This window comes from Miniopterus schreibersii (genome assembly GCF_964146895.1).
Source record: "Miniopterus schreibersii genome assembly, chromosome: 10".
Taxonomy (NCBI): domain Eukaryota; kingdom Metazoa; phylum Chordata; class Mammalia; order Chiroptera; family Miniopteridae; genus Miniopterus; species Miniopterus schreibersii.
Window position 1 is genome coordinate 2,252,147 of NC_138110.1, and position 21,326 is coordinate 2,273,472.

The following is a 21,326-nucleotide window of genomic DNA, read 5'->3' on the forward strand; positions in this document are numbered from 1 at the left end:
ACTGGCAGGAGCGAGGGGAAGGGAAGGACAGCAGCCCTCAGTGCCACATCCCCTGCCCCCACCCGACCTTCCCGGTCACTGTGTTTCTCGGCTTGTAGCTCAGATTCTAGGCTGGGACCGTGCGACCGTCCCAGTGCTGAGCTCCTGCAGGACTGGTGGCCAGAGAGGGGGAGATATCTGGGTAACTGTCCCCCTCAGCTGGGAGGTCTCCAGAAGGACTTGGAGGTATTGCCTGTCGCCAAAGCTTGATGAACACTCTGTGCCCGCGAGTTTTCAGCGGAGCAGACGTGCTTCTGGTAGGGCAGAGCCCTGCACGCCCCAGCCCCTCCTGGGCACAGGATGCCATGGAGCAGAGATAGAGGGATCTCCCCCCATCACACTCACACAATAGCTGTGCTCCATGGACGTCTGTTTATGTGTGTACAAGTGTGTATTCCTATCACGAATTCCTTAGAAAGTCCGACGTTGAATTTAATATGCACAGATTTTTAAAGAAAACACAGCAGCCGCTGGGACCCCCCACTGCTAGTGTTAACAGCTGTATATCTAGCACCCTAGCTCGTGGTCTGTGCGTGAAGTTATATTTTCTCAGATGTCTACAGCAGATCCTAGGGGTTCAGACCTGGAAGCGTCCTCTCTGTTGATCACTGCTATGGTTTCTAAATTCCTGGTGGAAGTGAGGTCACGCCAACCTCCCGGCCAGGCGTCTGCAGGGTGGACGTGGATGGATGCCTCCCATTTTGACCCACACGGTGACAGCGCCTGGAAAACTCAGATGCTTCTCTCATAAAGAAAATCTAACAATTGTGTGACACTTGGTCTTCCTGTTGTCGGCAGTCACTGGGGCATCTCATTTTTGAAGAAAACAAAATCTTTAGGAAACATTCGGGGTCTCACCCCTGCCCCTTCCTCATGGTGATGCTTACCACTGGTGACAGCAGGGATGGTGGAGGTGGCAGGGCTAAAATGCAGGGGCTCTGATGTCATTATGCAGTTCAGAGCTCAGCAGGCTGCGGGGGCCAGGTCCCCGGGGTTCGGGCTGTGACGCCTTCATTCAGTCCCAGAGCCCTTGTCCAGGTCTGGGGATAGGTTGCACTCTTGGGCAGGACATGCTGCTCTGGGGCCACTCCTGACAGTTCTCCAAATAGCCTCCTATCTGGGAAGAACTTTCTGGAAACCACTCCAGAGTCGGTGGAGAGGCAGGGCCTGGGCCGCACATTCCGGGGGGCTGGGCTCTGGGGGGCGATGCCCCCTCACATCACTCAGGACACAGCTAACTCCTCACTCCGCTCGCAACCTCCGAGAGGGTGCAAGGGGCCAGACTGCGTGCGTGTCAGGCCTGGGGACCTGGTGGTGCCCTGGGCTCCTGTCTGCAAAAGGACAGTAAGAACAACTAACGCGTTGGGTTGTCACTCAGACGCGAGGGGTCAGTGCAAGCAGAGCTCACGCCCAGGGGAGTCCGCTCCCGTGTTGTTGGACTTTATTAAACCACGGGGACAAGTAGATGTCCCCACCCCAGACGGGGCTGGACTATGGGGCTGGTCCCGTGTGTGGGCGTGGATGTCACCAAGGTCCACAGGGTCTCCCAGCTCAGCCTCCCCCGTCACCTCCTTCCCCTGGCTCCCTGGCCCCACTTCCCTGGCTTCCGTTTCCTCTGACCCTCAGCCCCTTCCCTGCGCTCCGCCTTCCTCCTGGAGCGTCCTCCCTGCAGTCCGATGGGCGGCCCCTTCTCACCATTCAGGGCTCCGCTCTGAGGTGTCCCTGTCCCTTCCCCAGCCCCTCGCCAGAGACCCTCCATTGTGTCTGTGCATTTACTTCCTCACGAGCACCCGCTGCCCCCTCAGCTTCTCCTGGACCTTGGTTTCCCTGTCGACGGCTTTTCTCCTCTGAGCACCACAAGCTCCGAGGGCCGAGTTTCTGTCCTTATGCCCGCGGGGTTGAGATGGAACCTGGCTTGTAAGGGGAAGGGAAGGAATATTTGGTAAACGAATGGGTGGGGCTTCAGTTTTCCCTCCTGTCAAATGGGATTGATCCCAGCACTCGCCAGGTGGAGCTTCCATGAGAACGAAAGTGGAGAAAGCTCAGAAGACTGTTGGCGCAACAACTCACATGGAAGGATTAATCTATAATTTCACTGCTATGGGTAAGAGAAGCACACAATTAACCGTAATATGTGGCACACTGAGGAAAGTGACAAAGAGGGACAGGGTGTGATTGGGGCTCAAAGAGGGGAGAGGGACAGAGAGACCGAGAGAGTGGGAGCAGGACAGAGCGCTGGGGAGAGCGTCGGGAGGCGGGGCGGCCCTGGGAGACGGGGAGAGCGACAGCAGCCAGACAGGCGGGGACCCACGGAGGTCTGTGTTACTGCAGGCGCCCATGGGTCATGCCGAGGAAGGACACCCCGAGCGCCTGCTGAAACTTGGGGAGGAAGCTGTCCGAAGTGAGATGCCCAGAGGTGGGCCAGCCCTGATTGCCTCATTGGAATTGAATGTTTAAAACAGCCCCAGGGACAGGCCTTCCCCCCTCACTTCCTCTGGGCAGGGGAACCCCCCCACTTCCCGGAGCAGGGAAAGGACTCCAGAGCGAGTGACTCAGAGAGGGACGTGAAGGGCCAGCACTGAGAGGTCCGCCCAGGATGGAGAGGCCCAGGCAGGGCGTGAGGAAGGTCAGGGCGAGCTTCCCAGCTGTGTCCCCCTGGGGCTCCTGCTCCAGGGGACCTGCTAGTAGGAGGCTGTGATTAAGGGCTGCCTGGGGCTCCAGCTGTGCCGCTGGGGCGGACGGGGAGGGGAGCACTCTTTCCCACCTTCCCTCCAAAAGCTGCAGGCGCTTTGCGAAGGCCGCCTCTGGACCCTGCGCTCAGCGGACCTCTCCAGCATGGAGCCTGGGAGGGGACCATCTGCGAGGTGAGGCTCGGGAAAGTCACCGACTGCATTGAGGCCGCTGATGCGCACAGAGGAGGGGTTGATGCTGGGAGCCATCGGCTACCCCGCCTGCGCCTCCCTGGCTTCCAGCGGACTCAGGTGCAAGTTGCTGGATGTGCGGACCTTGTCTCATAATGCGGGCCTGTGGTGGCCCATTGGCTGTGCACACTGGACCAGGCTGGGAAAGGGAAGCGGCCCCCCCAATCTGTCTTCCAGGCAGTTACAGAAAGGGGGGAGCACAGCGTGGGGGGCCCCAGCCATGTGGTTCCTTGCACTCGTTCCGCTCCACCCGCTCAGCAGCAGCTCCCCGAGGCCTTGGGAAAGTCTCCTGGGACTGGCTGTATGTAGATCAGGCGCATTTCAGTGACCTCATGCGAGAACAGTGTCCAAGGGAGGTGAAGTCCGAAGGGCTTCCTGAGGAGGGGACATCTGTGCCTGGCCCTCGCCCCTTCCTTCTCCGCCTCCCTCTTCCCTCCCTCCCCAGGCTCTGTCTGGGCTACAAGAGTGAAATGTAGTTTCTCTCCCCTCTCCAGGAAACAACCCACTGGAAATTTCTCAGTGCCCTGGGCTGAGGGCCTAATGGCTTTCTCTTAGAGCGTCATTCTCAGCAAGCAGAGGAATGGAACTCGCCCTGCAAACTTTCGAATAGAGAGCTGGGAACAGACATTAACGACCACGTATTTTAAGATGCAACTTGGAACTCAGTGTTCTCTGCGTAAGTAGAATTGTTCTTAAATCCGTTGGGGCCCTCACGCTCTCACAGCTAAGCTTATCTGGATTAGTTTTTGGTTAACTTTTTACTATGGAAAATTTCAAATATACCAAGAAGTAGAGCAGATAGTTTAATGATCCCCATGTCCCATTTATTCAGTCTCCGTGATCAAGGTCCGATCACTTAAAGTACTTAATTTACACGCTCTCAGCTGGCCATTAAAAATCAAGTCAAGCAGCACCGTCGACCGGCTCTGCATTGGATCCTTGGGTTTCCCCTAAATTTGAGCTCAGGCTGTGACCCGAGGCCTGGATCACCAGCGATCCTCCTCCTCAGGCTCCACTGCGGAAAACCAGGGGTCCAGCAGTGGTCCATGGTGTCTCCTTGGAGGCCCGGCAGGCAGGGGAGAAAGGGCCGGAACCCGCGCTGTCTCAGCCTCCTGGGTGGCCTCAGATGTCACTTCTCTCCTTGATGGAGAGCTCATGGGACACAGCCTGGTGGCCGTTTAGGGACTGAGGCCTGAGCTCACACACCGTGGACCCCGGCTTCACCTGTCGCAGGTCTGGCCGTAGGAAGGTAGGCAGCCCTTGGCCTGCAGAAAGGTGGGCTGTGCTTGTTTCAAAGTTGCAGAGATGATCTTGTGCAAATTTGAGACATTTCTCCTAAAATGCACAGATGGGGCCAAATGGAGGAGGAGACTTCAGGAGATAGGAGAGCAATGTGGGAGGTAAACTGAGCAACTCCCCTAATGTGCCTGGAAGTAAAGGGGTGTATGCTGGAGACACAGGCAAGTGAAAGGTGCAGGGCGGCCTGCTGGGAGTTCCCCTCATCGGAAGGGGCAGCGGGCCTGGCTGGAAGGGGCAGCTGTGCCCAAGCGTGGGCCTCACTCTGACCTGTGTTCACAAAAAGAAAGCGATGAGACAGAGGTTCTGAGTGGCACACATCAAGTGGCTCTTTGTGCTTCTGTATATAAACAAATTATAATAAGAAAAAACTGGGGAACATCTTAAATGTCCTCAGTAAACATTTGATCACACAAATTAGAATTCGTTCACACAACACATCATATCAACACTCAGGGTGACCATAAAAGTCTGCCCTTTGCCAGCAAAAAACATTGCCGTGAAACATTGTTCAGATAAAAAGTTGTGATGCAAGCACGAGATCGGATTTCGTGATCCACGTACATCCCTATCTGGATTTTCATTTGTATACAGAAAACTGGCGAAGGGGGGTAAAAAGGGAAATTGTTCACCAGGGTGTGGGGAATCTATTTTATAACTTTCTGTGTCTGTGTTCTCTGAATAAACACACATTCATTTTACGTACAGAGTAGAACGTCTTTTATTTTATTTATTTTATGTTTTTATTGATTTCAGAGAGAGGAAGGGAGAGGGAGCAATAGAAACATTAGTGATGAGAGAGTCATTGATCAGCTGCCTCCTGCACGCCCCCCACTGGGGATCGAGCCGGCAACCGGGGCATGGGCCCTCACAGGAAATCAAAAGTGTGGTTCATGGGGTTAAACCACTGAGCCACACCAGCCAGGCTAGAGTAGCAGGACTTTTAAACGAAAACAAATCTCTCGATATCACTAGAAAGAGTAGGGGAGACAGGGCGCTCAGATGGGCATTTATCAGGGAATAGAACACAAGAACGTTCCGGAATCTTGTTCTCACGGGCTACGCTGGGTCTCCCTTCTCAAATACTAATGTTGTTTTCCAGAAAGCTCTTTATCAGGCCCAGGCATATTTTCCCCAAGCACGTCTGCCATTTTTCAGCGCCTGTCACCTCTGATATAAGTATCAAAACCAACCTCTTCTGGTCTTCCGCGCGTTTCATTTTCTCCGCATTTGCCGCCGACCCCCCGGGCCTGTGGGGGGTAACGGATGCCCGAGGAGGCCGAGTTGGTGCAGCCTTCTGGGCCCAAATTCCTCCATTCCGGATGCTGGCTGGGGTTTCTGCCCAACGCCTTCCTCCGGCTCGCGAAAAACGCCGGTCGGAAGTCCTTGCAGGTGGCGGCGTTAGCTCCACGCATCTGTCTCATTTCCTGAAACGTCAGCGGGGACCTTGGGGACGTGCGTGGGAAGCGGCCGCACCTGTTTCAGGGGAGCAGGTTCTGCAGCGCAGGAATCTGCTACCTAAACGAAGCCCCTTAGGCCGTGTTTAATGGTGATGAATTGGGAAGGTGGCGGCAGGAGACTGAAGCCATAACTCATGCTGGGTGGTTTGAAGGAGAATTTAATTTCGCTTTATCTTCTTAGAAAAATCCCAGGAAAAAGAAAATCACGAACTGGAAATATTGGTTCTTAGAGAGAATGAGTTTCGGAATTGGAGCTCAAACGGCCCTGAAGCGACGTGAGCTCCCCCCGAGCCACGGCCATAGATCACTCACGGGCTGCGACCAGCCTTCTCCACGGGCCCCAATTAACGGCCGGCACACTTAGGAGATGAGCGCATCTCTGTCGCTGCGAGAAGCTCGAGGGTGTTTATTTGTGGGGGACTGGACTCACTTAATTCTGCTCCGATTTACGTAGCATCGAAGCTGACACTTCTGTCCGTGTGGTTCCCCGACAGTCGGATCAGACCTAATCCTCACTTAATGGGTTGGAGGATTAGGCGCTTGGAGCTGTCTTACCTGCACTCAGGGCTGGAGGTGCGTGTGGCCCGGGAAGAGTTTATCAGTGACTGGTCCCAGATCACCTGCCCAGACGTCTCAGCGACTGGTCCACAGACCACCTGCCCGGACGTCTAATCCTAAGACGGTCCCAAGGGATTCCTAAGTGCGTTGGAGCTCGGGGACAGCTGGGCTGGAGGACAGATGCGGCCCCTGACCTCCCTGCCCCACAGCAGGACTTGTCACACTTTTCCTGTGAGGGGTCAGGTATTTTAGGCGTTGTGAGTCGTGCAGCCTCTGTCTCAGCTACTTAACATCCTGCCTCTTCCAGCTCCTGGTGGTCTCATGGTCCCAATACCGGCCTATGCCCTCTCCTCTGTGTGTCTGTCTTACAGGACACGTAGGACTGCATTCAGGGCCCACCCGCGTCATCCAGGGTAACACCCTCCTCTCCACGACTCGAGCTTAATTGAATCCTTTGTCCCATAAGCCCACATGGACAGTTCCTAGCGACTTGGTGGTGGACATGTCATTTTGGGGGGCATTCATTCAACCCACTCTGGGGGGCAGTGAAAGTGAGGAGGAAGCCGAATCCTGCGCAGAAGACGTGGCATAACTGCCAGCAAAGAGCTGCGGGCCTTGGACGGTGCGAGCGCCGAGCGGCACTCCCGGGTCCCCTCGCGGGGCGGGCTGGAAAACCCGGCTCAGGCCCCGTTTGGAGCAGGCACCTCTGCAGGCCCCTGGGCTCGCTTCCCGCCCCGCCCGCGTCTCCACCAGCCCCTCTGTAGCCGGCCTCCAAGTGGGTCTAATTTGCACTGCTGTCTTCGGGGAGTTGAGCTGGAGAATGAGGAAAGTGATGCATCTTTGGGAGTTTGGCCGATTTTTGCTTATGGAGGCACATTTGCTCCCCGAGGCGTGGTGGGGGTCCCCCGAGGACCATCCGTTACTTCTGAAGCCGGGAGACATATTTACGGCAGGTGGGAATGGTCCCACGTCATGGGCCAGCCCTGCCTGCGGCCTCCCTGGGTGCTCATTAGTTCGGTACATCAAAAACTCCCCCACCCTTCGCAGAAATGAAGAGCTCAGCAAAAACCAAGCTCATTTACCTCAAACTTAATTAAAGTTGGAGCCGGTTTTGCCCTCCTTGGTCCTAATTACAGATTGCTGCTGCGTACTGTAGTGCCAGGTGGCTTTGGCCGGGCAGGAGGAACGGAGAGGCTCATTTCCCCAGTTTCAGGGAGTTCTGCAATCCCGGCTTTCTTTCTGACAAGGCAGCTGTTGAAAACGGAAACCACTGTTTTAGCTAAACAACCAGATCTCGAGGAGTGAAGATAATAAAAATGTCCACATGAACAGAAATGAAAGCTACAGCACAGTACAGAGTGGTGTCGGAGAGGGCGGTTCCTGCCGCTGGACCGCTCCGCAGAACCCTCAGGGCGGGCCTTAGGAAGGTGGCAGTCCCCAAGGTGGCTCGGGAGGCCTGACCCCTCTGTGTATGGCCTGTGGTCCAAGCCCAGCCCACAGCCGTCTGTGCAACAAGTTTTCTTGGAATGGTCATGTGGGCGCCTCTATCCGTTGCCTCTGGCGGCCCTCACGCCGCGAGAGCAGAGCTGAGCAGCTGCATTGCAGACCGAGTGTCCTGTGGAACATAATATGTCTCCTCTTTGGCCATTTAGAGAAAAACAAAGCAAAAAACCCCCGGTCTGGGCCCAGGGATCTCGGGGGAGGGGAGAGAGCCTAGACATCACAACGGGGACCCCATGGGTCCAGTGCGGGAGCCAAACACAACTCCACCCATACTCACTGGCCACACTTGGGGGGACAGGGGGGAGAAGGGGAGGAGACGGAGAAGCTGATTTTAGGTGGGGAAGGGACTTGTTGGAAGCCCCCCGGGTCATGGTCCTCGGAGCACAAGGAGTAAACGACCTTACCCCCAACAGCAAGCTTGTCTGCCCTAGGGGTGAAAGGCAAGGGCTCCTCCCTGAGGGATGTGCCCTCAGGGTGCCTGAGAGGCCCAGGGACCCCGTGCTCCCCACGCAGGACACCGACCCTTCAGACTGGAGGCCAAGGTCAAACTTCCTAACCTAGGAGCCGAGAAGCACGTCTAGGTGGGTTCTTCTCCACCCAGCGGGCCCTGGGGGCTCACAGGCCTCACTGCACAGAGCCCGAAGCCTCCTTCCCGCGGGACACCGGCTGCTGTGAGTGTGTGGTCGCGAGTTAACTTAAGCACGTGGGTTTAGGAGGCAGGAAACCACCCTGGTATCCAGTCCTAACGCACTGTGTGACCTTTCACTCGTCCCAGACACGCTGATGACAGCAGAGATTAGATCAGAAATGGTATGAAGGGCTCAGCATCTGGCACAAGGTAACCACTGCAGAAGTGTTAACACATCTGTCATTCTCAGCAGACCCTGCCATGGGGGGGGGGGCGGTGGCTCTGGGCTGGGGAGTGTCACAGGACTCAGGAGGGGAGGGCACTGAGCCGCTGTGTTCGGGACAACTTGGCCATTGTGGTTTCTTGCTTCTTGAAGGTGCCAAGTGGATTCCACCCCAGGGCCTTTGCATTTGTTTGCTCTGCCAGAATCCACTCCTCCCCCCACCCCCCGCCCCCGCCAGTTTTGCTGAAGTCTGGCTTCTTACCATCTCTGAGGTTCCAACTCAAGTGTGTTTTGCCAAGAGAGGCCCTGCTCGACCACTGGATCAGAAACACCTTCCCTTATTTCTTACTTCTTGCCTCCCAGCTGCCTCCTTTGTTGTCTTCGGAGCGTTTATCATGAGGGATGGCTACTTGTTCATTAATGTGTTTGCCTCTTAGTCTTTCATCCTGTAAAAGGCAGAACCCTGGGAGGCAGCTTTGTTTTGCTCCGAGCTGGATCCTAGGAGCTGAGACTCAGCCCTGACACGGAGCAGGGACTCCGTAAGTCTCTCCTGGGGGCCTTGACAGGTCAAGACCCAGCTGGCTGGGCAGGGGCAGGGGCAGGGGCAGGGGCCGGGCGGGCAGGAGGGGGGACCTGGGCCGCAGGGGAGAGCTGGGAGGAGGACACGGGGGATGCGGGGTGGCGCGAAGGACCTGCCGCCACCTCTCTACCTTTTGTAGGAGGGGAGAGTGACTGGGGACCACGCAGGGCTGGCCGGGACCCTCGAGTCTCCTCGGAATGGATTCGATACCTGTTTCCCCGACTTTCTCCCCAGCTGCCTGAGCCGCCTGGCCACCTGAGCAGAAATGTCCCCATTCCCTGCCAGAGCCGCACGCAGAGTGAATTATCGGGCAATTTCCCAGGGGACGTTTAGGAAGGAGACATCAAACTGAAGGGTGACGAGAGTGTTCAGAGGTCAAAAGAATCGGGGAAACGACTTCATGATTTCCGGTTATAAAGGCCATCCAAATAATGAAATAACAAATGTGCGAAGCTGAAGCGAGTCCTCTTTCTCCTCTGGGTGTTTTATGCAGCATAAAAACGTGTCTTCAGAGCCCCCTTTGAGTGATTTAAAAGCCACACGGAGCCGGCAAACAGGCCGCACCCGCTGCTGCCCGCTGTCACCTATCTGCTGGGCGAGGGGCGCTGTGCCTGCGCCTCCCGCCCGGTGCCGAGTGCGGAGCGCTGGCCTCCAGCGTCCGCACAAATAATTTCTATGCGTGATGGATCCTTCCAATAACCGGGCTCTGCAGAGGGGGGCAGATCAGCCAGTAGCCCGCGGTCCTCTTTGCAAATGGTGCCTCCAAGTCTTCGCAGACTGCGCCCCCGCCTTCATTGAGACTTGCAATTTCGCCAGCCATGTATTATTATTTTCTATTGCTCTGGAAGCATAATCGGTTAAGTTGAAACTTCAAATAGGATTGTTGGGAAAGGCAGGGAAATGGCAGTGGAGCTGAACCCATCACCCAGGGAGGTGTCTCGGGTGGGACACAGGCCCCTCCCACCCCATGCAGGCCTCAGGGGCTGGGGCCAGGAGGGGCAGCGATTGGTCTTCTGTCTTTTTCTTGCTGATTTGTTCGTGTTTCCTCCGTGCTCTAGATATGAATACTTTGTGAGTTGCTTACATTGTAAACGTCAACATCAATTATTTAGTCATTAAAGGGTAAAATAAAGAGTGTACAGGCGAGGCCTGAGGTTCAGGTGCCTTTAGCTACATCCTCTGAGTGAACGACCCAGAACACACTCCAGACACTTCTCCCTGCAAGCCAACCAAGTTAAAGTGAGAAAATGTGAATTCCTGGTGAAAACAGGGTTTAGAAGACACATGGGCATTTAAAAAGATATCAGTTCTCACCTGGCCACTGCCCGGTCATGTGACCCCTGGTGGAGTCCTTGCCTATGTGGACCTGTTTTCACATCTGTCTCCCAGGGGAGTGTGGGTTGGGAACACCCTGGAAGTAAAGGGCAGTTATGCCAGGACTGCAGGAGCGTTGGCACCACCAGCGGGCTCTGCCTCCCTCTACCTCCAGTAGGATGTGGAAGGGATTTGATATTCAAAGAAAAACCCCTAGAGCTTGAAAGAATTTAGATAATAGATGGATGGATGGATGGACAGATGCATAGGTGGATAGGTAGATGGGAGGGAGCAAATGAGCCCCTCCTTAATTACTCACTTATTTTTCTTTCTCCAATAGAAGGAAATGAAGTTAGTCATTAAATCAAAATCAACACTTAATGGCATGTTAATAGGATAAAGACAATGCCTGTCTTATAATCCCCTTTTGCTCATATACCAAACACAGGTGAAGGACGTGCCCACATCTGAGCCTGGACTGGACATGTCTGTGCATCAGCTCTCCCTCCACAGGTGGGAATGAGCACAGCGCTTCGTTTAAGGGTGAGATTATAATTAAATTTTATTTTTTCCCTTTTGCTTAACATTTTCCTACTTCCTCTAGAGTTAATATGCAATTATGGGCATAAGTGAAAAAATAGAATGTACTAAAATAATATTTATGGAGCATATAACAGCTTGGAAGATGCTTTCAATACGTTAATGAGAGACACCTGTGGCAACGCTGTGTCTCCATCCTGGTTACGACTTGTTGAATGAACTAAACATGAAATGGACAGGGATGGGACCCGCCAGATGTACGTCTGGCCTGGAGCTGCGAGCTCCTTCCCCACACCCCCTTCTCTTCTCTCTTCTACATTCTTGTCACCTTCCTTCTCTGTTCTTCTGAAATGTGTTTATCAACCATATGTCCCTTTACTTTGTATAAAACACCCTAAAGTCCTGGAACATTTTCAGTAGTATGTAAAACATTGTTAAGGGGATTGTTTAATCGAAAAATTCCCCATCCTGTCCCTCAACCTCCTGGGTAGTCAGGGATATAAAAGGAATTTTGTTCACCTTTACAAAGCTGTAGTCCATGGGAAAGCTCCTAGATGGAGCCCATCTGGCAGCTGCACATATGTTTGCCAACATGCTATACACACACATCACACGCACACATGTGCACACATACCAGTGCTTCCTCCAGTTCACGCCATGTAAGCCCCAAGTTGTCACCTGGAGGATTGCCCAGGCAGGGACCCAGGTTGATGCTGTGGCTTGGTCGGGCAGGATGCTCTGCCATTGTAGACCTTCCCTCTCTACCCTGCTCTCCTTGCGGTTTTACTAGCCAAGGCTCCTCTTGGACCACGTGATCATCCCTTTGACCAGAACATGTGGCTTGTCACCTCCACAGGACGTCCGTCCCTGGGTGAGGGAACCGGAACTTCAGAAATGCAGGGAGCAGTCAGCCATGAGCCAGCCCTCCAGGGTACCTGCTGCCTCTGATGTCACAGAGCTGGTGTGATCAGTGCCAAGCTGAAAGCAGAGCCCTGGCCTGGGTGGAAGGCCCTGCTGGAAATGCCCTAGCCTGGGCTTTATCAGAAAGTCACTCTTGCTGGAGCAGCAGAACAGAACTTTTCCTTCTCTCTACCAGCTCTTCCCAGCCCTTCCAGGGTAAGCAGAGGTGTTGGACAGGTGATACCAGATTCCAAGTCTCCCCCAGGAGAGCCTTCCATTGTACATTGTAAGTGCACAATAAATGTTAGCTATGGTCATTATCACCATCATCACCATTATCACCATCATCATCACAATCACCATCACCATCCCATCATCTTCAACATCACCATCAACATCATCACTATCACCATCATCATCACCATCATCGCCACCATCATCACAATCACCATCACCATCCCATCATCTTCAACATCACCATTACCATCACCATCACCGTACCATCATCTTCAACATCACCATCATCATCACCATCACCATGACCATCATCTTCAATATCACCATCACCATGACCATCATCATCATCATCATCATCATCACCATCATCACCATCACTATCATCATCACCATCATCACCATCATCTTCAACATCATCACCATCATTACCACCACCACCATCATTGGTATCATCACGATCATCATCACACATCACCACCACCATCCTACTGATAATGGTGTGGATAAGAGTGTGGACTTTGGACTCTGACAGATTCTGGTTAAAGTCACAGGTTTACTACATACTAGTTGTGAGATTTTAGGCAAGTGACCAGACCGCTCAGATCCTCAGTTTCTCCATTAAACTAGCACATAATACCTTCCTGATGGGAGTTGCTTATGATTAAATTAAATAATGGCCTTTATATGCTGCTCATAGTCCAGGTGCATAAGTGCTTAATAAGTAACATGTAAGTAATGTATAATAAAACAATCTATACCATCATATGAATATATAAAATTGATGTGTGTGTGTGTGGAGATAACCGGCCTTCCCTCCCATGCTTTAACCCCATTTTGCCTTGTCATTATAAGCCTCTTTTACTATTATCACTATGGAGACCTTTTGAAAATCCATGGTCCTCTCTTCCTTCCCTGTGGGTTTCCCTGCTTGCCCGGCTAGTTTCCAGGCAGGGCAGCCTGTGTCGTCTATTTGCTGGCCCTGTGGCTCTGGAGGGCCGGCCTCCAAAAGCGGTGACACTGCTACATTAGCAAGCGTGGGTTCCAGGCCATGGAGGCTCGTGGCACTGTCTGTCACGCTCCGCGGGAGCACGGACCCGTGCCTTCGCTGGCATGCATTTCCTGTGCCTGCCGTGGCAGCAGGAGCTCTGCTGTCTTACTGTGCGACACCTACACTTGTCTCTTTCAAGAATTTTTTTGTCGCTAAGAATTCTGGGAGCCTTCTGGGAAGCACCAAACGCCGCCCCTATTTTTTAATGCCGTCACCTGTGCATGTCGCTTCAATAGTTTGGGGGGCAGTTTCCCCTGGGAAGCTTGGGCATGGGGTTTGGTTGGGGGGCACCCCGGGACGCCCGTGCACTGAGGCACACCGCTTACGGAGCGTCCGCTGTGCGGGCTCTGCGCCAGCGCGGAGGAGGGCGGCAGAGGCGTCCTGTGCCGGGAAGCGCGTCTCCGGGCGGCCTCGCAAGAATGGAAGCGCGGCCTGCTCGGTGCCGAGGGGCTTCGAGCACAGGGAGGGAGCAGGAGTGGCCCTGGCACGGCTGCAGGACTGTGTGGAGAGCAGATGGAAAACACTAGGTGTGGAGATCAAAACAGCGTGATTTGTGGGAAAGAGAAACAGATCGGTGTCGCTGGGCCATGGGCTGCGATTCACGCGCTCCCGCGGCAGGCCGCTGCCTGGACACGTGTCGCGTGGGGGGATCCAGGAAGAAGAGAGGTGACTCGGAAGGGGGTGTGGGCTTGGGGCTGGCAGTCCTGTCCTCCTCTGGTCGCAGCCTCTATCCTGTGTTTCAGGACCGTTTCTCGTCCTGCATGGTCATGAGAACTACCTGGGGCAGGTAAAAGATAAATCCAATTTCCAGACAGTCTCTGGAGATTCCGATTCAGTGGGTCTGCGTCGACACCCAAGAATCTGAACTGGGAATGAGCACCGGGGGATTTCGTTACCTAGACAGTTTGGAAGCGTTTCAGCCGGCAGAGACTGAGATAATATATTTTCAGCTACTGTGAGGCATGGTCAGGGGCCCGACAGGGGTGGGGAAGCGTGAAGGAGCCCTGGCCCGGCGGCCCAGTTGGGCGGAACACCGTCCAGTACACCAGCAGGTCCCGGGTTCGGTTCCCGGTCAGGGTACCTACTGATAGATGTCTCCCCCCCCCCCCCGCCCCTTCCTCTTTCTCTCAAACCAATGAAAGATAGCCTTGGGTGAAGATTGAAACAAATTTATTTTAAAAAGAAGCTGACGGGTATTCTAGAGCAGGATGTGGCGTGGGCTATGCAGAGGGAGGCTGACCTGGGGAAGGGGTGCGGGCCACCGGGAGGGGTGGGGGGCAGGTTCAGCGCCTGTGACGGGGAATGAAGAGCTCGGCCAGGTCGGGGCAGCTTCGTCACAAAGGGCCTGCACTCCTGGCAGCCGGCCACACGCATCTTTCAAGGGAAACCGCCAGTGGTCTTCCCAGTGTGTCCTTTCAATACTGAGCTTAGGAAGCGTTCACCATCACTGAAATAAGAAATAAAAACCTTTACAACATAAATTTTACTGAAAACCATTGGATCTGAGCCAGTCGAGTGGTTCTCTGGAGACCTCCCCAGGGCCCCCTTCATTTCAGGTGAGATGATGCCTTTGGTTGGGGCTACTGGCCAATCACTCCCTCCGACGGGTTGTTCCCGAACCAATGGGCTGTCATGTTGGAAACTTGCACTTTGAAGGTTAAAAGAGCTTGAAAACATCATTTATCTTAATAGTTATGGGCCCGTTGCCACTTGTGAACTGCCGAAAAGACCACGGCCTGAGTCCTGCATTCTCGGTGTCAGCTCTGGAGACGAGAACCTTCTCCAAGCGGGCAGAAGGCCAGGCGGCACGCTGGTCAGCTTTAATCTCAGGCCCTGGACTTGTGCTCTGAGGCTCAGATTTAGCTCCGATCCTTGCATGTCAGGAAATCAATCATTTGAAAAGAGCATCTGTCAGCCTCAGCCTAACTCCTGGAAAGGGCTTCAGCACCTTCAGCTGCTGGTGGCGTCCAGCTCCCTCTGAGGTGAGCGTCGCACCTGCTCCAAGGGAGACCCCTTCTCAAGGAGAATCGCTTTGATTTTTATCTCGTGCACGGTGTCCGTTTCCCCAGGGGGAGCTCTCCGAGTCTCCGCAGCCCATGGGTTTCCCCACACCGCAGACCAGGGCCTTGTGGAAATATGCCATCTGCCTGTGTGTAGGTATGAGTGCGACTCCGTCCAAAAACTGCATGAAAGCTGGGCGTATGAGAGCGTAACAATTCCATTTTCCATAACTCAGTCTGAGTCTGTGATAAGCCCTCACTTCTCACAAATAACAGAAAATTAACAGAGTCACTTGGAAGGTGGTTCGGTCCTGTAATGTCATGTCTCAGCTAATTCAGGTTTAAAAGGTGTCATGTTCAAGGTCGTTTCCTGTTCCCTCAGGTTTTTCTCTCTCAGTTGTTTCTATGGTTTATTTATGTTCCTGGGGGCGGTGCTTACTGGTCCCCAGTGGGTTCCATGTGGCTTCTTGGGTTTGTTCTGTGTCTGCCCTATGCTGGTCCCCACTTCATCGTTGTTCTCAGTGCCCTTGGCCCGTCCCTCCTATCACTCTCCTGCCAGGTTCTCACCCACACTGCACTTGTGAAGTGCCAGCTCTGTTGGCTCAATAGGCCTCCCAGACAGTCCGTGACTTTCTCATGGGCAGTAGAAAGGCCAGGCTCTCCCCTCGAGCCTTTCTGAGTCCCAAGGAGAGTAGAGTGTATTAGTTACTGTGCTGCAGTAACAAGTAGTCCTGCTGAATAACTACGTTGTCTCTCCATCACGTTACCTGCCCATGGCTATGGTCTGATCCCATGTGTCTTCTCATTCAGGGACCAGGCTGGTGACGCGGCTCCCCAAGGCGAGGGGTCATTTTACTTAATGTCATTGTTGAAATATTTAAACTGGCTTTTAAGATGGATTTCTGATATTTGGAGACTCACTTTCAGAAAGAGGATTGTGGGTGGATGACAGTGGGGAGGCACCATCGGTGATAGGAAAGGAAGTGAGATCAGAAGTTGTCACTCCCTGCCCACAGAGCGCACTTCTAAAAATCAGCAGGGAAGGGACAGCAGGCCCTCGACTTCCACGCCGCTCCTGCTGGATCACGTAAGTAATTCAGGCGCCGTAGATGGTGGCATCCTGGCAGCTGCTCTGGTCCCTGTCTGCTGTGCCTACCCCAAGGCCCTGCCCTTGCGTCTGATGGCTGCAGGTTGAGACTGGACCAGCTGGACGCTGATAACACATCAGAATTCCTGTCGCTAAAGCAGGGTGTCAAATGAATATTTTAATGAGATTATGCAAATGATAGCTGTTGGTGTGTCCCCACACTATTTTTGGCGATGGCGAGTGTGAACTTGTAGGGATCTGTGGCCTGCTCACTTTTTGGGGGGTGGTTATTTGGAAAAAGCAAGGATGTCATCTCTCCTCTTTCCCGTCTTGGAGTTTAGCACCACACGTGTGTGGACACCTCAGAGGCTTGGGCATATGGACAAGCCCTGTTTTAGTTAATTAAATGTTAATTTCCTAACAACACAAAAGGTGGCCTTTATTTAATCCTTGTGAAACGATAACTAGGTCTCCTTATAAAGGAGAGAACATTTAGAAGAGAATGAGCCCAGGAACGATTTGGCTGCTGTTGGCCCCGGCCCACGTGACCTAAACAATCGTCCTAACTAGAAACATTCAAGAATATGCTTAAGTGTAACAGCGATAAAACACCCGAAACAAGCACGAGATGTGAGCACAAAGGAGGCCCCTTAAGTCACAATAAGTGTCATAAAAATACAGAGAAAGACATTGAGTGAGATGAGAGCGAACACTGTGGCAGGCGCCTCAGGAGAGAGACTGCCGTGTGAATTTATTTCCACGGCAACTGGCCCAAGTTCTGCCTCTGGAAGTGATTCAGTCCGTGCTTGCCGAGCGACTGTGCTTCCAGCTGCGCAAGCCCCCTCCCCAAACAGCGAAGAGCCCAGACTCAGGTTGATGGTCACTGAAGAGCCCAGGCCCGGGAAGAAGTGTGTTGATGGCCCAGCAATCAAAGCAAACACCATCTCCTCCATGATTCAAGACTGAGAGTGGGGTGCTGCTCAATGCTGGGGCCCCTGAATCTGTAAGGATGAAATCCTGGTGTAATTAAGGAGAGGAGGGCTCCCCCACCATCCTCTGCCGTCTGCCTTTCTGCTCCCTGGACCAATTCTATGTTCCATCCTTGCTGGTTCCTGCTCCTAAATCCCTGGTTCCAGGAGTTTAGGAGAAGCTAATGGCCCCAGTGGCCTGGCTGAGTCCCGGGTGGCTCCTGAGGACAAGAGTCCACTGCACTTGCTTAGAACCTGGGCAATGTTGCCCTCAGCCGGGCACATACAACTCAGGGGCTGTTTTTGCAACATCTGGGCACATTTCCTAACACTAGTGGGGGAAGTTCTTACCCCTCCCTCCAGGGTTAGCCCCATCTGTGACAAGCAACGACAGAGTCTCAGTCAAAATAAATCGGAGATTCAGATCCACAGGGCCGCCCTGGCATCAGTGCCCAACTGTCGATCCTTGGTGTCTCTATGGAGAAGTGTCCACACCAGGCTCGTGGGCTCGAGCTTCCGAACAGTCCCTGGGACTTCGGATTCCACGGAGCCCTTCTGTTCTCCCTGTCAGCGTTGAGCTTGTTGGGTTAAAGAATGAGGGGTCGAAAGCAGTTTCACGTTGGTCACATATGTCAAACCCGACACTGGAACTCCTGGTCACCGATGGCAGGGAGCCCTGTCCTGAGGAACTGCCCTGCACAGCCGGTAACCCTCAGTCCCTTTGCATGAATTCGAGGCTCACAAAACTTATCTGAAATGCTTGCCCCTGTGGACGCCCATACTGCGTGGGACCCTGGGCTTCATGTCCAGGGCACCTGGTTCAAACGCGCTGCCTCTGACCTTGGCCAAGTTCAGGAATCTCTCTGAGCCGGTTTTCCTATCCAGACGCTGCCACCGTGGGTAAGCGCGTGGATCAGGCTTCAGCACCCAGCTGGGTGCATAGGGGCGCGGCCGTCATGGACGTCGGTCTTCTTGACTTTCCAGAATGTTCTCTTCCAGTGACTTCAGGACGCTGGTTTCCAGGTTGGCTGCCCCCTGTGTTGGATGCTCCTGACAAGCTCACCTGCCCTTGGCAAGCCTTGCTTTCTGTCCATGTGTATAAATGGCCTTTCTCCTGGAGTTCAGGTTGGTTTGAGCAGGTGCTGGGGTAAGATGGGCTTAGAGGGCGGGTGAGCTCCCCAAGGGACAGACCCACGGGACTTCTTTTCAGGCAGGGTGAGTCACCTGGAGGCTGGTCACCTCTCGCTCACCTTCATCTCTGGACCCCCTCTTCCTAAGGAAGTGGTCCTGCACTTTCACCCAGGGCTGCTCTGCACACAGCCCAGCGGAGAGGGAAGTACAGGGACTGACCATGCTGCGAAAATCTGAGCGACTTTCCAGGGAGGTGAGCTCCTGACTGGGGCTGGTGTGCATAGGACACAAAGCAAAGACTGGGACAGGTCTGCAGGGTAACCGCAGGACCTGTGTGTTTCCCTAGAGATCACAGGAGGAAAAATGGAATATTCTTAGAAACAATGGTCCGCTGGCAGCCTGCCTTCCTGGTGCCACCCTTGGTGTTCAGGGCGTGTGACCTGCTCAGGAAGGTGAAGTTGCCCTCCAGGGCAGCCCTCCGAGGCAGCGGGCTTGGGTCCTTCTGCTGTTCATGCCCAAGTGAGATGGAAGTTTGTCTGGAGGGCTTTGCAGTGTCATCCAAGGGTCCTGAGTTTGTGCCTGGCAACCATTGAATTCTGCAGCCCACCTGGTGGATTCAGGCATTCGAGGTGCAGTGAGGGGGTACTTATGGGTTTCTGGAGCCCACACTCTCAGGGCCACTCCTTGACTCCTGGCACATGTCACTGGTGATGCCCCTACAAACACACAGCCCCTGTCTCTGTGGTCGCTGCCACTAATGCAGGGCATTCTGGGGCCGTGCCAGCCAGCCAGAGAAGGATGCCTGGTGGGCGACATCGGAGGAGGCTCAGGATCCATATGGTGCAGCAGCTGAATCTAAATCAAAGTTTGATTGTCGACGCGGCTTGGGTGCTGCCTGCTTCTGCAGATCAGGGCCTGTCAGGTGCCTGTCAGTCAGCCTGCGGTGGCAGCCTCGGGCGAGTGAGTCAGGACAAATGCAGTGAGCTCTCAGAGGCCAAGGGAAGGAACTGAATCATTTACCTCCAATTTTGTCACCTTCTGTTCTGTTACCAAAGGGATGGCTCCTGGGCAGGTGGCAGGTGCCATGTGGCAGAGTTGTTTTTCAGTGTGCGTGGAGGTCCACCATCACTGGCGTGGAAGGAATGTGACCGAGGCCCCGTCTGGTGTCTCCTGCCCTGCTACATGCGTGATGGAGGCAGGTGTTTGGCTTGCAGGGTCTGCCTGAAGCCACAAAAGATGACCCAATCTCAGACAGTGTTCCCAGCCCTGCAGGGGAGGGGGACGGGGGTTCTCTTGCAGCTGGGGGAGGCCCAAGAGGGGAGGCCCAGGAAGTGACTCCCAGGAAGGCTGGCCTCACGGCAACCCCTGCCTCAGGATAAGAGGGCAAGCTGTGACTGCAGACAGGCCCGGGGGATAGTCCAGCCTCTAAGCAAGCATAGCTCCAGGGAGTTAACTCCCACTCTGTCCCCATGCACTGTCCTCACTTCCCTACTGCTTCCCTTGGGTCCTGAAACTTGCCCCCTTGCTCTCAAACATCTCTCTCCTTGAAGCTGTGCCCACATTTCTTACAACAGAACATGACTGACCATCCTTCCTGTGAGTGTGGAGGGTGGTGGTGCAGCCTGGTTTCGTGGCTCTGTGGTTTCATGGCTCACATCCTGTAGTCAGTGGTGACTGAGGTCTCCAGCTTCCCCAGTTTACTCCTCAAGGGCGCCCACAGCCCTCCCTGTGACCTGGCTCTGCCATCCTGTGGGAGGGGCTTGCCATGTCCCTACAGCTTTGATGAACATTTCTACCTATTCCTCACCTCCTAATTGCCACCATCATCTACTCTTCGCTTATTTACCACTCCTACCTATTCATCTCCCACTCACCACCACCATCATGTACTCATCACCGACTTATCACCTGTTCACCAGTCCTACCTACCCACTCATCACCTACTCACACCATCACCCACTCACACCATCACCCACTCACACCATCACCCACTCACACCATCACCTACTCACACCATCACCTACTCACCATCACCATCACACTCTGGCCTTTACATTTTTGGCCTCCATACTGTGAGGTCCCCAAGGGTACAAATTTAGCACGATGCCTGGCATGTTTTAACTAATGAGTTGATGAGATCAAACATATACATCTGTTTACTTACTTGACTAAGAATTTTAACCTGATCACCTTCCCCTGCCCTAGTCACCCCCACCCATGCAGGCAGAGACGATCCTCTTGGATTCTGGCTCTAGGTCCTCATTTTCCTCCAAGAAAAGAAATGAATCCATCCTTCAGGAGGCACTGGCATGTGCAGAAGCCAGGACTGGGCTCCAGTAGTTCTGAAAGGTGATTAAATCTACTCCCCAGCCCAGGGCAGGTAGGAACGCAGGAATGGGCCAGGTGTAAGACATGAGACGGGAGAGGCTGCAGGTGTGCAGGGCACTTCAGAGACAGCTTTGGGGGTTCAGGTAAATGGTTGGGAGCCTGGCGTTTGTTTGTTCAAAATTATTTTCTTCTCATTTGCAGCAGGTATCAGAGTAGGAGTTAATTTTATTTATGTGATCATGTGACAGTGTTTATATTCCCCCTAGTCTGCATGATCCTCTAGGGCACGAAGTCTGTTTTATTTCCACAGCTGCCCGTAGTGCAGGCACAGAACAGGTGATAAATCCATACTTATCGGAAGGATGTCTGTTGTAAAAGTCTTTATCAGCAATATTATTGCATTCACCAAAAGTGCCTGTTCTGACCGTCTCCGGACTCACCGTCCTTGTGCAGCCCTGGGAGAGTGGTAGGAAGTCTAGTTCTCTACACAGGGCTGTTTAATGTTTATTTTAAAATTTTATTTCTCTAAGGAGAAGGGGGGGGTGTTTGAATTTTTCTTTCAGAT